Below are 17,807 nucleotides of genomic sequence, written 5' to 3' on the forward strand. Positions count from 1 at the left end.
TGTAGAACTGGAGCGTGTAGTACATAGAGTACAGTTGACCGACACATGGGAACATACCTACGGTGCAGTGCCTCGCTCCACCTATTGTCATTCACCAAGCAAGCTGGACAGCATTTACTATTAGCAGATTTAAAGAACCACTCCTCCAGTCTGAGGTATGGTCCACTGGTTTCTTTGATCATTCTGCGCACATCGCCACAGCTAATTTGCAAAAATAAGAGACTTACCAAGCTAGGGGCATATGGAAGTGAACACCTCACATCTACAAGATGAGGAATGTCTAGTGGCATTTACTGACATACGGAAATAATGCGAAAGCAGATTCCCGCTACACAATTCCACCATAGTTTGGTGACTGCTGTATTCAAAGCCCAAGATAAGAAAAATGCTGATTGAATACTCATGAGGGAAAAGCTTCCCGTATAAAAAGGCGAATGAGTTTTATTTGAACTGTCTTAGAGATGTGTATACCCTAGACGCACGAGTAATTGAGAATTATACAAGGATTCAAAAAGACAGAGCGAAAATATTTTAAAATTCGGATGAAAATGCAGAATACCATAGGAGGCGAAGAACCATCAAAATATCATGTCGTGGATGAGAATAACGGAGGGAATAGAAAAATATTGACAGAAATTAAATGGAAGAAATCATACAAAATAGAACCATGTCAAGGAGGCAGTACTCTCTCAAAACCGTGAAAGTCATGGGATTCCCGGCACGAATCATGCGGATTATACAAAACATATTAAGACACAGCGCTGCATGTGATAATGATAAATGGACAGCTCAGTAAAGTTACTGAGATCAATACATCCGTAAGACAAGGCTCCGTCATGTCACTGGCTTTATTCACAACAGCAACAAAAACTGTCCTCTCGATACTCACGCAAGAACTACAAGCATTGTACATAAATGACGAGAAAATAATATGCATCGTTTATGCAGACGATGTAGGCTCCCTAGTTGCGAATGGAGGTGAAATAGTGCAATCTCCGCAGATTGTCAAAAGTTATGAACTTGCACTTGGTACTCAGTTAAATAAAAGGAAATGCATTATCTCGAAAATAGGCAGAGGGATACGTATGCACGGAGACGCCTAACAATAGTATCCAAATTGAAATGTTTGGGTACTAAATTCAGGAGCAGCATCAGGCACACTATTATGCGAGCTACATAAAGTTACTAACGAGTATACGAGTATCTATACAAGCAAACACTTTGAGGCAAATCGATGAATTTCAGAAAAGCAATCTTGTCAATGTATACATAGCTTTTAAACTTACATGTCTTGAAAGAGCTTTACCTATACCTTTAGAAGCAGCCAAAAGAATTCTGTTGGCGATTGGGAACTTTATGAACTAAGGCAAATTCTTAAAGTGAAATTCGACACCCTGTCACTCCCTAAAAGAAATGGAGTATTGACGCTCGCCGATGTCAACCACGAGTTAACGAGCCTTATACAGGGACCGGCAAAATGACCTACTGTATTTCAAAAAGTAGTTACAAACAAGCAGGGATACAGAGAAAATACTGTTATTTGTGAACAACAAATAGTACGCTATTTTACATTAGCTGATTTCAAAAATTATGTCCGATAAATGGCGTCCTCCATTATAGACACATCGACGAAGCCTTTCCCGGAAGTTATCCATAGTTCTTCGTACTATTTCCGGTGGCACAGCAGCCACTTCCTAGGTGGTTAACCCCTCAGGGTTGTGGGACGATGTTTCTACACTAGAGCCTTTAAGTGTCTCCCAAGAAACATTTCATTATTTCAGTAGAAACTAAAACATACCGTAAATACATCGCATAAATGTGCAGCTCACTTGGGGTCCAGGCGATGTCTTCTCGTGAAGAGAGAAGACATATAGGAAACAACTCTCTCAAAATTTCTAGAGAATGCCGAGAACTGTGAGCTGTGGCTCCGTCCTATTGGAACCAGACTTCTCTCTATTCGCGGATCCCAAATTCAGCAACGGCTGTGAAGTCGTCGTTGGTGAAGTTAATGAGGGTTTTCTGCTTCCCAGTCGCGGAAATTTTGTTTATTTACAGTACCTGAAAAGTGGAAGTGGGCCTCATCAGAAAAAATCATAACAGCTCAAATGGTTCAAATGGCTCTGAGCACTATGGGACTTAACATCTGCGGTCATCAGTCCCCTATAACTTAGAACTACTTAAACCTAACTAACCTAAGGACATCGCACACATCCATGCCCGAGGCAGGATTCGAACCTGCGACCGTAGCGGTCGCGTGGTTCTAGACTGCAGCGCCTAGAACCACTCGGCCACACCGGCCAGCAATCATAACAACGCCAGGAGGAATGTTCTGAAGAACTTCCTCACACACAGCTCAGCGAGTTTCAAAATCTGTCTCAGTTAATTCTTGGATAACCATGATTTTGTATGGGTACATGTGGAGATCTCTATACGGAATTCTTCTTACACTCCTATCAGGCAATCCCACGGCAGCTGTATGTTAAGTGCTGAACACTGGCCGGCCGGTGTGGCCGAGCGGTTCTAGGCGCTTCAGTCTGGAACCGCGCGACCGCTACGGTCGCAGGTTCGAATCCTGCATCGGGCATGGATGTGTGTGATGTCCTTAGGTAAGTTAGGTTTAAGTAGTTCTAAGTTCTAGGGGTCTAATAACCTCCGATGTTAAGTCCCATAGTGCTCAGAGCCATTTGAACCATTTTTGCTGAACACTTTGGAGATTGCTGGACGGACGCTCTCACACGCGCAAAATTTTGCGGTGTTGTTACTGTGAGAGGGCGGCTACTAGCTCGAATAGTGTTTCTATCAGGAACAGAATCATGTCGGCCAAGTTCGAACCGAATGCGAAATGCTCGTTGAGTAGTTATCACAGAACCATCTTTACGAATACACTCCTCCACAACAAACGCACGATCGTCACCTAGCGAAGCCATTGCGTCCAAGGCCCAGATAAAAATGAGGTTGGGCAATAAGTGTTCTGTGCTGCTATTGGCTGGCGCTCTGACGTCAGTAAGGAAGAGTGTCTGCCTTGGGAACAGTTCTATAAGATATGGGCTGCGCATTTATGCGATCGATGTACTAGTGGTATGTTTTAGTTTCTACTGAAGTAATGAAATATAAATTGCTATTCTCCTTTGCTTGAACGTTACTCCTTGTCCAGCCTTTAAACAGACACTACTGATTTTAAAAATATTCAAGCACTTATCAAATTTTAAAAAAGCGCAAAGTATAGTCTGTTTTTGAAGTCTTCTGTCAAAGTAGATGTTCGAAACGAGCAAGCAGTTTTCTAAGTTGACTCTGAGAAAAGTGTTAACGAGTAAACAAGATCTATGTAACGCTTATTTTCATTTTCTATTCATCACAACTTTAAAATGATTTAACTAATATCTGAACACTGTCATTTTCACTCAAGAAATTATACAGGTGCCTTATTTGTAGAAAGCATTTGAATTAGCTGATCTAACCTCGAAGAAAACTAACAAGGATTCAGAAAATATCGTTCTTGTGAAGTACAACTTGCTCTTTATTCTCACAAAGTAATGAGTGCTATCGACAGGAGACATCAAACTGATTCCATATTTTCAGATTTCCAGAAGGCTTTGGACACCGGTCTTCACAAGCGACTTCTAATTAAGTTGCTTGCCTATGGAGGGTCGTCTAAGTTGTGTGATTGGATTTGAGATTTCCTGTCACTAAGGTCACAGTTCGTAATAACTGATGGAAAGTCATCGAGTAAAACAGAAATATTATCTAGTGTTCCACAACGAAGTGTTGTAAGCCCTCTATTGTTCCTGATCAACATAAATCATTTAGGAGACAATCTGAGCAGCTGAGTAGTCCTCTTTGATTGTTTGAAGATGATACTGATATTTACGTCATGTTATGTCATCAGATGATCAAAACGAATTGCAAAATGATTTACACAAGATATCTGTACGGTGAAAACGGTGGCAACTGAGTCTAAATTATAAAAAGTGTGAAGTCATACACATGAGCACTAAAAAGAATCCGCCAAATTTCAGTTATACGATAAATTACACAAATCTAAAGGCCGTAAACTCAGATAAATACTTAGGAATTAAAATTACAAATACCTTAAATTGGAACGATCGCATAGATAATGTTGTGGGGAAAGCAAACCAAAGACTGCGATTTATTAGCAGAACATTTAGAAAACCCAACATGTTTACTTAAGAGACAGCTTACACTTCGCATGTCTGCCCTCTTCTGGAGTATTGTTGTGCAGTGGGGGATCCACATCAGATAGAGTTGGTGAGGGAAATCGAAAAAGCTCAAAGAAGGGCAGCTCGTTTTGTATTATCGAGAAATAGGGAAAAGAGTACCTCGGAAATGAGACACAAATTGGGGTGGCAGCCATTAAAACAAAGGCGTTTTTCGCTGCGGCCAGACCTTATCACGAAATTTCAATCACCATTTTTCTCCTCAGAGTGTGAATATATTTCGTTGACGCCCGTCTAGATGGGGAGAAATGATCACATAATAAAATAAGAGAAATCAGAGCTCACACGGAAAGATTTGTTCGCTTTCCCCGCACGTTGTTCGAGAGTGGAACGGTAGAGAAGTAGCTTACAGGTGGTTTGATGAACCCTCTGCCAGGCACTTAATGGTGAATTGCAGAGTACTCGTGTAAATGTAGAGGTAGACCTAAAACATGCTTTAAAATACCTTGTTGGAAACTGAAACTTTGATTTATCCGAAAACGCAAGGTTGACACTGCAGGTAGAAGATAGCTAAGTATTCCCTGAGAAAATTGTAACTTTACTGCGAAACGACGCGCATTGTAATCGACTTGGAAATGTCTTCTTTGACCCATAGAACTCGTTTTGATCGCTATAGCAAACTCCTGAGTTAACTGACTGAAAATACTTTGCCGACTACTCGATTAATTTCATGAGCCACAAGTGCCTTTTTATTACTTTATTTGTTGTGCAGATGTCGTTTCGTTTACTACAACTGACTTCGAAGATGTTTATTACGTGTTCGCAATTAATACACACGTTTTTCGGATGAACATTTCTCCTCCGCAATGCCGCTACGGAATTCGGAAAACCAGCTTTGAATCGTTACAAACAGCTTCATCTGCAGATGTGCATTTATCAGAACTCTTCTTCGCGGTGAAACTTTTTCTAAAGTCTTTCTGCTTGTTCTCTGTACCTCACGTTCTGTTGCACGTGGTGTGCGATCACTGGCGCTACTATTACAAGGCGAATTGCAAGATGGAAATACATCAACCTTAAGCACTCGTTCACGCGGTAAATTTAACAGTTCGAACGCAAGTCCCTACCATAATTAGTTTCTTTGAAATGACGAGAGCATATTCCAGCATTTGCAACATTCACAGCGTCTTTTATACAGCATTTTGACAGTCAAATCTTCTGCAGACTTGCAACACGACGGAAAGCATGAAGCATTATTTCAGTCCCTTTTGTGGTGCGATTGTGAGAATTACAACCAACAGCAGCACAACCTGGAACTGCCTGCCCACACTTGAAACACTTTCATTTGCAAATCATTCATTCATTACACAAAAGTAATTAAGCGAAAACGACAACAGTCTCGAAATCACACAGCCTCCAACATTTAAAAATCTGGGCGCGGAGTGTCCCTCTCTGACGTCATGCGCACAATGGAAGAAACCCGTTTGCTTCTGCGCAGCGTTTACTGCGCTACCCTCATTGCGCCTGTTGGGGATGGCAGGTATACCGCTATCGATCGATACCCCCTCCACATCAGTATCCCCACCACAACCCACGCAGCGACCTCTGCAACTACAGGTGGTCTTTTTGCCGGACGCTGTACCTGTGCAAAATGTGCAAGCTGTGGGAAACAGTCACCAAATAACCTAACGGCCCACCTGCTGAATGGAATAGCACCTGCCAGCCTGCAATCACAAATAGACGTTCACCGTATACCTAATGGTCTCTATCATTTTTTTAAACTTTTAGTCGATCATAGGTACAGCTCCTCGATAATACTAGAACAGTAGATTATGATTGTAAAAGACGTCTATGCGGAAATAACGGAAAACAAGGATAGATATTTCGTTGAACAAAGATATCCCAACTATGAGTGGCCAGCGATCGTAAAAACATCCACGACCCCTTTACCATCCAGCGTGGGAGCGATATGGTATTCTTCAATCAAAAGAAAAATGCCGACTAATTCTAAACTGAATATTATGCCCATGTGTACATTACGCAACCTTAGAGAAGAACGTAGATTTGTGTGTGAAAGCGTAAACGACATTTGGCGACTATATTTACAGAACTTCGCCTAACGCCTTCCCACAACGAAATGAAATGCTGTAAACCGGATAAAAGGGCACACAGTGCATTACATCTTGAAGACAGAAAATAAGAGCAAAGAAGATTATGAATCAACATCATAAATTCACTTGCACGAAAAAGTGCAAGACCAATTCAGCTCGCGATAAACGGGAAATCCGGGTTTGAGTCCCGCTGAGGCATCAATTTCACTGTCGTCATTCCATAATACAACCCACGGTTGTCCATATTGGCAAGTGCGAATAGATTTCATGTATTTCATAACGGCTGAATGCACGTTCCGATGAAGACAGCATCGTAATCCTGAACAACACAGGCACTGGAATATCGTATTTATCTGATGACACCGGGCAAGCGACTTTCAATTAAAATGTCTCCCCTGTACGTGAAGATGCATAATGGATGTACGAGTGGAAGTTGTAGAAACATGGTTCAAATAGAATTTCGTGTCTACACATGAGTCGTACTCGGATAGCCTAATATTGCCCTCACTCAGAGGGCTTGCTACTTTCCGCAATAAATAAAAAAAGAGTAGAATATTCAACGATTAACTTGCAGGTGTGCCATGTGACATCCGCCTAGATCAAATGACGAGAAAGGAAATGGTAAGACGACCGCTCGAGATAAGCAGGATCCAGGTTCGAGTCACAGTCAGGCACTAATTTTCGCTATTGTCATTCCATTATACAACCGATGGTTGTCCATGTTCGCAACTGCGAATACATTTCACGTAATTATACATGTTTCTTAAATGGAATCATAATGGTAAACGTTTCAGAACAAGGTAATAGAAGAAATTTATTCATAATGGAAAAGGAATAGAAAATCAGGATCAAATAGCCACGTCTGCCACGAACTCTTCATGAAGAATTAAGATTGATAATACGGTTTTTCTTCCTTTTCATTTTCCTCTCAAAGGTTTTCTGTTTTAGCTAAGCAAAAGCAACAGAAACAGCTGCAAGATACAGCAATTCATATTCAAGTTTTTTTTTCTTCAAAAAATGGAAGTACTTTTTGTTGTAATACTTTAAGTTGCATGTGGAAGCAATATATTAAATCCTTCATAAAAGAAGATGACTGACTTCTCGCTTAGTATGTTTTAACCTCAGTAAGTTTTCAATTGTTCAGAAGAAAAAATAGCAAAAATACAAAAACAACAATAAAGTAAAAAAACAGAAATAATACTATTTGTGCATAAATGTAAATCTAACATGTAAACGTAGGCTTACACGGTCGTTGTCACAGACAATAAAATTCTTCAGGGTTTGTGGCGGCATTATCAACTATAAAATTCCAATTTATAGTTGATAATGCCGCCACAAACCCTGAAGAATTTTATTGTCTGTGACAACGACCGTGTCACAAACTCTGAAGAATTTTATTTACTGAAAATCTAACAGTTCTAGAAACAATAGCGAAGAGGCCAGGCCTAGGCTAGAAGGGGAGGATGGAGGATGGACGAAAAAAAAAGGGATTAGCGCGACTGACTGGCATGAGGAAGACCCAGGTTCAAGTGGTTCAAATGGCTCTGAGCACTATGGGACTCAACATCTGAGGTCATCAGTCGCCTGGAACTCAGAACGACTTAAACATAACTAACCTAAGGACATAACACACATCCATGCCCTAGGCAGGATTCGAACCTGCGAACGTAGCGGTCGCGCGGCTCCAGACGGAAGGTCCTAGAACCGCTCGCCCACTGCGGCCGGCGACCCAGGTTCGATTCCCAGTACTGCCATGGACTTTCCCTTGGTGGGAGGACTGGTGCGGAATGCACTCAGCCTCGTGAGGCCAACTGAGGAGTTACTCGACCGATTAGTAGCGGCTCCGAGGTCAAGTAATCCGTCAAAGATATGGAGAGCAGTGCGCTGACCACATGTCCATCCCTGCCGCATCTAGTGACGCCATTGGCAGAGGATTACACGGCGGTGAGTCGGGATCGATTGGACTGTCTACGGCGAGAACGCGGAACTTAACCTTTTTAGCGTAAAGCAACATCATGACATTTCGGATAAAACACACTGGTGTTCAAAACCGCCACACCAAAGTTGTTAATGTCTTTACCTTCCACATCCTGAAATTTAAAATTTATTCGAGTTCTGAATGCCAGTCTCCAACTTTGAAACTGCAAAACATGGCAGTACAGTGATCTCGAGCACGTAGGATCTGACGATTGCCATCCACAGCGTAAACTCGTAAAGGATTCCGGCACTGCTGATCCAAATGACGTAATGCAAAACACTGCATTCACGTTCGACAAAAGCCTGATCAAATCCTGTTCGTGCTTCCGTACGGCAGGTGGATGCCCTTATTGAATTCAGGGTGGATTCTTTTCCTCACCTTTGCCTCAGCTGATACTGTGCTCTATTGTTAATAATCTTACTGTCAACCGGACAGTATTTCTTAATGCCAAGTAAAAGGTAACTATTTACCCAACGCCACTCTAACTTTGTCTCATGTCAAATGGTTCAAATGGCTCTAAGCACTGTGGGATTTAACATCTGAGGTCATCCGTCCCCTAAACTTAGAACTACTTAAACTTAACTAACCTAAGGACATCACACACATCCATGCTCGAGGCAGGATTCGAACCTGCGGCCGTAGCAGCAGCGCGGTTCCGGACTGAAGCGCCTAGAACCGCTCGGCCACAGCCGCCTGCATTGTCTCATGTCACTAATCTTCACATTTCATCATGCGTAATGTTCAAGGAAGTCTTTCCACAGAGATACGACATTTTCAAGTCAAACTAGTCAAGTTTTATAAAGTACGTGACAACTTTGCAGAAATATTACACATTTTGTATTGATGTCGTAAAAGTAATTATGCTATTTTTTTAGCAGATCTAGTTCCTTTTGTGATACAGTGTCGTTCGGCAGTGATCTGAACTCTCAAATACGAGAAAGGCGAGGTCATAGCATGATCCACTTTGCTTACGAATAGTTCTAACAAAAGCATGTGGCCAGGGGTAATGACGAGTCTAACTCAGTTCCTGTGCTGTATGAGAAGGAATGCAAGTCAAACAATAAAAAAAGATTTTTTGTTATAAAAAGAAACGCTGTATGGGGAAAAGAAGAATGCAAGTAACATCTTTTCGCTACATAATCTCCCACAATCTCTACATATTCAGTCCTTTTCACAAGCTTCCTCATTCCACCCTGGAAAGAGCTAAAGCTCGTGCTGTCTTGCACATCCACTCTTACACCGCCTCTTAAATTCTCGTCATTCGATGAAAGCTTGGAATCACTTCTTGGAGCAAAAAGGTGAAAAATAAACTAGGTCAGGACTCTACGGCGTATGCTCCAGCAGCTGAAAGTGGCTGACGTTCATCGCAAACGCATTATCATTAGTTCTTGGTTGGTTGGTTGGTTGGTTTGGGGAAGGAGACCAGACAGCGAGGTCATCGGTTTCATCGGATTAGGGAAGGACGGGGAAGGAAGTCGGCCGTGCCCTTTGAAAGGAACCATCCCGGAATTTGCCTAGAGCGATTTAGGGAAATCACGGAAAACCTAAATCAGGATGGCCGGACGCGGGATTGAACCGTCGTCCTCCCGAATGCGAGTCCAGTGTCTAACCACTGCGCCACCTCGCTCGGTATCATTAGTTCTGGCACGACGATTATCATCAATCATTCGCTCAGCTGTCTCAATCTTTCTGTCTGTCCTTGAAGTGGATCGTTTATCCGAACTCTCTTCTACGGAGACAGGCACACGTTCACGTTTAAAGCAATTTATCCACTAATAAACTTATCGCTCACTAAAACAGCTGCGCTCGGTGAATACTCACTGCAGCTTTAGCACCTTCAAAAACACTAAATGAATGACTCCCCTCATTTCTTTCTTGATGCACATTGAGATCTTGGCTTTCATAATAAAATGCCCCAAAAATCACAACGAATAGACCTATTCGCTAAAGCACAAGAACAACATTAAGCTTAAGGCGTGTCAGTGTTGAGTCAGTGCTGTCAACTTGTGAAGCATAAAGAATATTACTTTCACTTACTGACTTGCCATCGTATTTCTATAAGTCGCACTAGCTCTTCTCGAAACCTTCCTCCATATTTAAATATGTTACTATCAGTTAATCTGTAATTATTCGACTCTATTTTATCTGTGTTGTGAGAATTTCGCTTCATTATTTACTATGTCTTAATGACCTGTAATAAATGATCAGTATGTTTTGTGCATTTAATATCACTCTTAACCAGTCGCCAAAATTCTGGCATCTGCTCCTCCTTTTCGTGATAGTACAGCCAAGTGAACAGCATATAGCGACTGATCAGAAAACAAGCATACCTAGGCATAGAATGTTTCATCAGAAAGAAAGCTGAGTAAAAGCATAAGTGGTTCTTCAGCAAAGTTAGCTAAGCAAAGCAGTAAGTAAGTATTAGAGACAGTGGTCCACACTAACGCTTACATCCGTTTGACTGTCTGTACCTAGTAAGGCAGCCCTGTGGTCGAGTACTCGAATAACTTCTAGCTGAAAATGTGAGGGGGCCGAGTTCGATTCCCAGCGACCTCCTCAACTTTTTCTGTGGTGGGTAAGTCTGGAACGGAGTGTACAAGTTGTCAATAAAATTGGTATGAGATTGTGACGAAGGCTGCAGAAATAACGTAAATTCAAAAGCTTGCTTCAGCCTAGGAACCACACGACAGAGACAAAATTCGGTACCTAACATAAAATGCCATGTTTGGCAGTGAGGCGATGGTTCTTCCGGTGTATAGTATCGTCCGAAGGGCAGGGTGCCAAAGCAACGTTTGTACCTCTCAACGAAACCACAGAAGAGTGTAGTCGCTGATACCACACCGACGAATGGGAAAAGCTGGCGTTGCCATGATTCCTAGAGTTTTGCTGCGCCACAGCAATTTATAGTCTACTTGCGGCTGAGCAGTTGAAGGCTCGCCCATTTCACAGTCAACGATGCAACGACAAAACCGTCTTACACAAGCAACCAGTGTGTTAAATGTCTCAGGCAGAAATTAATGTGAACGTTACGTCAATTATTCTTCAAATAAAGAGTCTTGTAAAATTACCTACATCGAGCGATACTTTAATATTGAAAGACCGTTGTAAATACTCAGAATATTCCTGTGAAAATGGACTGTAAGAAGTTAAGTAAATTTTCACATCTGTATTTCAATAAAGTGAACTAATATTTTTTATATTAAAATTCCGCTCAATCTCGTCGCGGAGCAAAGCAAAGAACCCACTGTTTTGCTGGAGACTGTATTTTTGTACAACATAGCACGGTGAGAGTATGAGAAGGTAGCTGAGATCCACAGCTCTGTCGAATGATGCAGAGACTTCATTTATTAGAAGAACTGTCGTGGAGGGCCATTGAATGACTGGAGGAATTTCGTACACACAGGTAGCCCAGTGATTAAATATTTGTCTTTCTAACAGGAAGGACAATAAACGATGGGCTCGTCAAAACGTATACTGCTCTGAAAATTGGTGGACGGCCGTCCTCTTCACTCATTATTCCTGTCTTAAATTACAAATTGACTGTAACTATAGTTTGATTTTGCGAGAAGAGAAATGGTTTCCACTCATAAAACCTCTGAGAAAGGGAGTTTTGAGGGAGAGGAATTGTCTGTGTGGAGGGTGGGCTAGGTCGCCCATGTCATTCCACATGGACCTGTGACAGGATGGATATGGAGATAGCATCCTTGATGACTGCGTAACCCATTTTCCGCTGACTCACCTTCGGAAATGAGTAAGATTCATATCCTACTTCATTATTGCAGATTTGGAATTTCCATGCTTTCTCCAAATAGTTTAAAGAAATTTGTGGAATTATTTCTTCGTTGCGCTACACGATCAGGTACTTGAATACAAATGACAAAAGTCTCAGATAGCAAAAAAACTAAGGATTTAGACAAGGTAAAAGAATATGTATTCCTGAGCTACATGATGAAGTCCAACATGTTGCGTGCAAGTGTAGAGAGTCTCTCTGCGTGTTTCATGACGACCGTCACGCGGAGCCAAGCTGGAGACGCACTCGCTACTAATTAGGTACAAGGCAACACGCAAGCTCCATGTTTCCACATAGTTGGCAACGCAAGTGAAACATTTTTTAAAAAAAGAAAAAGAACGGGAGATAGGCTGTCAGCGGTGCGAACTTTCTGTTCACTAGCCTCATGTTTTTAAAATATATAAGTTGCAAAAAAAAAAAAAATTAAAAAGGTGAAACATTTACTTGGATTATTCCAGTTATTTGAAATATTACTTTTAACTGACAATAAATAAAAAATCACTGTCGACCTAATAACAAAATATAAAATAAACACATAGTAAAGAAAAGGGGGGGGGGAGGCGGGAAGATTTTAAGAAGCACTGTGCATTCACTGAAAATTGAAGGACCCACACTGAGAAAGGTTAATTAGGAGAGTTCTTACTAACTGACGTAAAGTCATCGAGTAAAACAGAAGCCATATCTGGCGTTTCCTATGTCCTCTGTTGTTCCTAATCTATATAAACGATTTAGGAGGCAATCTGAGCAGCCCTTCTAGTTTGCAGATGCTGCCATTTACCGACTCGTAAAGTCATTAGAAGACATAGGGCATTAAAGCTATTCGTTACTCTAGTTGTGAAGTAAACAGCTTTACCTCTTAAAAAAGCTGCATCTTCTACTAGGGAAAATTTCCCTATGATATGGTCTGGCGTACCGATTTCGCCATAATGACAGATGGTCCTTGCCTTCTTACCCGTTCTGTTTAGATACGTTGGCTATGGGCATGTCCGTAACGATAGTGTACAGTCTCCTACTTGGCTCACAATGTGTTATCTGAGGCCTTTCGGTTACATCAGGAAGAAGCTGAAACGCCTTCTTCCCGTGTCTGAGGAATTTCATCTCTGCTAACAGTCCTTAAGTATTAAATTCTTTATTACTAACGAGTTTGTGGCTGGTTCCCCAAGAATTCAGTGTACTTTTTCGTATTTTTTTCTTCTTCAGCCAATAGACGGCAGCCCTTTTTCTCATTTGTAAGTAGAAACCACATGCGTCCATTAATACAGTTTTCTCACTCCTGCAGTAGCTCTGACCAGTTGTAAGCAGTGCTTCCAAACACTTCCACCGTAGCCCACAATTGCAGTTAATGTAAACTCGTGGTGCAGTCTAATCACATTAAGGGGCAAAAGGAACCTCCTTGTCCCATATTAATAATTTTATACATTAATCAGTTGCCTCTCCTTGCAACAAATTTGCATGTCCAGTGTTCGTCTCGATATATACATAAATAATTGTTAGCTGTATGCCTTCGACTTATCGTCTGATTTGATGGATGGGTCTCTAAGAAGGATTCCTCTAAATAACATACGAGGCCTGTTCAGAAAGTAAGCTCCGACTGATTGCCAAATTGAAACCACAGTGAACATCAGAAATGTTTTACTTGTAACAATTAGCTACACCTTTCAGCTACTTCTCTACGTAGTCGCCGTTCTGACTTAGACTTTTGTCATAGCGTTGTACCAACTTTTCAATAGCCTCATCATAGAAGGCAGCCGCCAGTGCTTTCCGCCAATTCTCCACGCTGGCCTACACCTCGTTACTGTGTCAAAATGTTGTCTTCAAAGACAGCGGTTCATGTGACCAGAGATGAAACTCAGGGGGAGTCAATTGCGGACTGTATTGTGGGTAATCTCACATTTCCATTTGAAAACGATGCAGGAGCATCTTCATTGCCCCTGCAGAATGCGGCTGAGAATTGTCTTGAAGAAGAAACAGCACGACAGTTATGTAATGTTAGCTGCATAGCTTCAGGCGAAATTTCTCACCAGGCCCTCGTACTTGGCGGCAGACACTATTTTCTAGACGTCTTTACGCACTCACTGCGAGCTCAGAAATGAGAAGAGCGACGTGATGCTAACTGGGGTTATACTAGAGACACTACCCAACACATCTGTGCAAAGCTTTATCGGATTTTCATAGTCGTTTCCATTTCGCGACCGATCGGAGCTTACTTTCTGAACGCCCCTCGTATATGTCGACTTTTGTGGTGCTACCCTGCGTCGCACCTGCGAGCACTACTCATGCATGATTTCAAGAAGTTTGCCACAATTATTTTCTACTGTTGGAGTGCGCTAAAAGTAATAAGTCGTCAGTATACGCTACTGCTCCTAACCATTCTTTACTATTATGTAATCAATCCAAAAGTAGTTCTAAGTTAGTATCCCAGAATTCGTAACCGCAAACACAGCTCTGATGGCTCCCTTTTGTAATGCATTTGATCACTGTTGACGTGAGTCTAGACATCAGTATTCAACGTTTCCCATAGTTTTCTAAAGAATAAAAGATACCATAAGTTACTGAACGCGCTAGATATATCTAGCATTATACATATTACACATTTAGTGTCTACAGTGTATACTAATTTTCTCTTCCCATTAATCGCATCTCTATGTGCAAGTCGCTGAAGTGGCGTCAGATCGAAAGACTTGCACCCGGCAAATGGTCTACCCGACAGGAGACCCTAGTCACCCGACATTTATTTTTTAATGGCATCCACCATGCATTTACACTTCACAAACCATTACTGAACATTACATAACCCATTAGAATACTGTGGCGTTGTAATCTAATGTTTACCCTTTTTTTCAAAATCTTACCCTGTACATTTACTATGAAAACATGAGAGAATGAAGGGCACCCTCACTTCTGATATGGTATTATGCTTATTAATGTTCTTAGGGAAGATGATCTTTATTACATGTTTGCTGTACTGGATACGATCTCACTTCATTCATATGCTGTAATGGTTGGCAGTAGTTAACGCTCTTGCTTGTGTGTTCTAGTGTAGGAATAGCGGTAAGCTATACCTGCGTAGAAAGGAAGAGGGTGCCGATTTGAACGACTGCAGTAAAAGCGTACGGCGGCTGAGAGCCGAGGGGAGTGTTTTTTCTGTGGAACCTGGGTGGGGTGAAAACGTTGCGGACTGCCCAGTTCCTCGGTCTCGTACAGACACGTTGGATGGCGCCGGTCGGTCAGTGACCGCGTCCAGGTAGGCTGACTGGTGCCGAGGTGTCGCTGAACCTACGGGCAGAGCATTAATGACTGGCAATAAAGCAGAGGATGGGCTTTTGTTAGGCAGGAAGCCGATGAGACGACTGTGAGTTTATACGAATTTCCATGGGACAGGTCAGTGGCGCTCAGGCGTCCAGACTCTGCTACAAGAACATACTTGTGGAGGCACGAGACTTTTAGAAAGTTTATGGCTGTTCTTTGGAGAGTTTGAAATGGACGCAACAGCGGAGATAACGATCTTTTTATGGAGGCCTGTGGTTCCATACAGGTCATGATTTTAGCAAGAACACAGCGTAAACACGTGGGAAAGAGGCCGCGAAGCTGTATCTCTTTTTCCTTTTCTAACAATTAATCTTTAAAGTCGATGGTTGGTCAAATCTGTGTATGCAGAGCAAGGGGCAGTCTCCCAGCTTCGAATGCCGCAGTCCAGATCACGATTGGCTTGGGCTAATGTGGGAGTAGTCTAAGATGTAAATGTGCTTTGCTACCGAGCTGGCGAGGAAAACTGAGAGAAAGGGAACATGACACTCTTGTCCTGATGCTTCGCTAATAAAGAGCTGCAGTCTTACCTAAACTGTGAGACTTGTGTCCTTTGCTAGTGTGCCACCTTAGAGCCTGTGCCAGTCATCTTCTGAACCGTCAGAGGTACTGCTTCTAGCATCATGCACACAATGAGTGATGCGTGGGTGTACTTATTTGTTTTGAATTGGCTGTCTAAACATTTGACACATTCCGTCATGCATAGTAGTGGCATGGAGTCAAATTGGCTTGGCAGACCAGCAGACGGATCCACCTGCACATTGGAATCCACTGGGGTTTAAGAGGCTCATAGACAAGTTCCTGCGCTCCAAATTGGCCGAATGCGAGACCACGTACTTGCATTTTTTTCGGGCGCGCGCCATTAATAACAGATTGCTGCCGTCCATGACTGCAGTCGCTGAGCGCATCGTGGTGTGCTGCCCTGACCAGCAGAAGGGTAAAGTATTCGCTGCTATGGTATATTCTCCAATATATTCTCCTCAGCACCCCGTTCTTTGGAACCATATTTTTCTTTATGGAATAGTAGAGTATATATCTTTGATAGTAGCATAGTTTTTGGTTCAAATGGCTCTGAGCACTATGGGACTCAACTGCTGAGGTCATTAGTCCCCTAGAACTTAGAACTAGTTAAACCTAACTAACCTAAGGACATCACAAACATCCATGCCCAAGGCAGGATTCGAACCTGCGACCGTAGCGGTCTTGCGGTTCCAGACTGCAGCGCCTTTAACCGCACGGCCACTTCGGCCGGCATAGTTTTTGGGTCATACCACGGATTCACATTTATGAAGTCAGATAAAGTGATTAGTTCTGGTTAGTGTCGTGTGTTGATCCCCAGCTGATCACTTTGTTCACCATAGACCGCATATTAGTGAAAGCGTTTGTCATATAAAAATGTTTGTGTGATGTTTCTTTAGCCATCTTTTGTCATGTGATGTTAAGAATGAATAAACCAATTATTATTTAGACCACAACTCCTCCCAGTGTTCTGATTAAAATTGTCTTTGCCATTTTTATTAAAGTCTTGATTGTAATTGATGGAGCAGAATCTTGCAAACAAACCAGTGTGATTTTGGTTATATGAAATTTTTATCTTCTCCCGTTCTAGATGACTACTTCTGCGATTTTCCATAATTCTGGGAAAGGTTCTTGCATCATACATTCACTGAATAATCTGCTCGTTTAAGCAACTCCATGAGGACAATTATTGTAATACCTCCCCTGGTATACCATATTAACAAGGACCTTCGTCCTTATTTATTTCACATATGATTTCAGACACCTCAGTATTCGTACAAGGGTATATAGCAGCTGTACTGTCAAAATGCACTTCGAGCTCCTTTCTGTTTCTTGTGATATTCGATGTCATCCTTTTCTTCGTCATCTGGAAGAAGACAGTGAGGGAGAACTTCTGCTCGCTCCTTACAATTTGTTGCCATCCGGCTTTGAGTCTGGACTGTGAATAGAACAGTAGGGATTATTAGTTTCTCAGCTATAATTTTATAGAGCGTGCCCCGGGGATTTACTGCCGCGTTTTCACGAACAAATCGCTCCCGGATAGCTCGTCTAACGAACCTTATCTCCGAATTTTACATTTTTTTCAGTCGCCTATTTTGCTTTAATTTAAAATCTGTGTTATAAATTTCTTTGATATGTTCTTCTCCCTTTCCAAACTTGACTTCTAAGCTCAGTTAAGTTTTGAGCCCCAAGGTGTCAATTTTTCTGTATCAACTTGGCCGGCCGCAATGGCCGAGCGGTTCTAGGCGCTTCAGTCTGGAGCCGCGCTGCTGCTACGGTCGCAGGTTCGAATCTGCCTCGGGCATGGATGTGTGTGATGTCCTTAGGTTAGTTAGATTTAAGTAGTTCTAAGTTCCAGGGGACTGATGACCTCAGATGTAAAGTCCCATAGTGCTCAGAGCCATTTGAACCATTTTGTATCAACTTGTTTC

The 17,807-nt window shown here is 42.1% G+C and overlaps 1 protein-coding gene across 2 annotated transcripts in view; it reads right to left on the bottom strand.

The window, feature by feature from the left end:
• Positions 1–17,807, bottom strand: part of LOC126248688 (uncharacterized) — a 338,210-nt gene that overhangs the window by 86,029 nt on the left and 234,374 nt on the right. The window contains exon 1 of one of the 2 annotated variants that reach the window (XM_049949965.1): positions 7,943–8,070. The exons of the other annotated variant lie outside the window; for it this stretch is intronic. The gene's annotated coding sequence lies outside the window, so the exon portion shown is untranslated. Of the gene's footprint in view, positions 1–7,942; positions 8,071–17,807 lie in introns of those variants that run through there. 2 annotated transcript variants of the gene reach the window in all.

Source organism: Schistocerca nitens, chromosome 3, assembly GCF_023898315.1.
Source record: "Schistocerca nitens isolate TAMUIC-IGC-003100 chromosome 3, iqSchNite1.1, whole genome shotgun sequence".
Classification (NCBI taxonomy): domain Eukaryota; kingdom Metazoa; phylum Arthropoda; class Insecta; order Orthoptera; family Acrididae; genus Schistocerca; species Schistocerca nitens.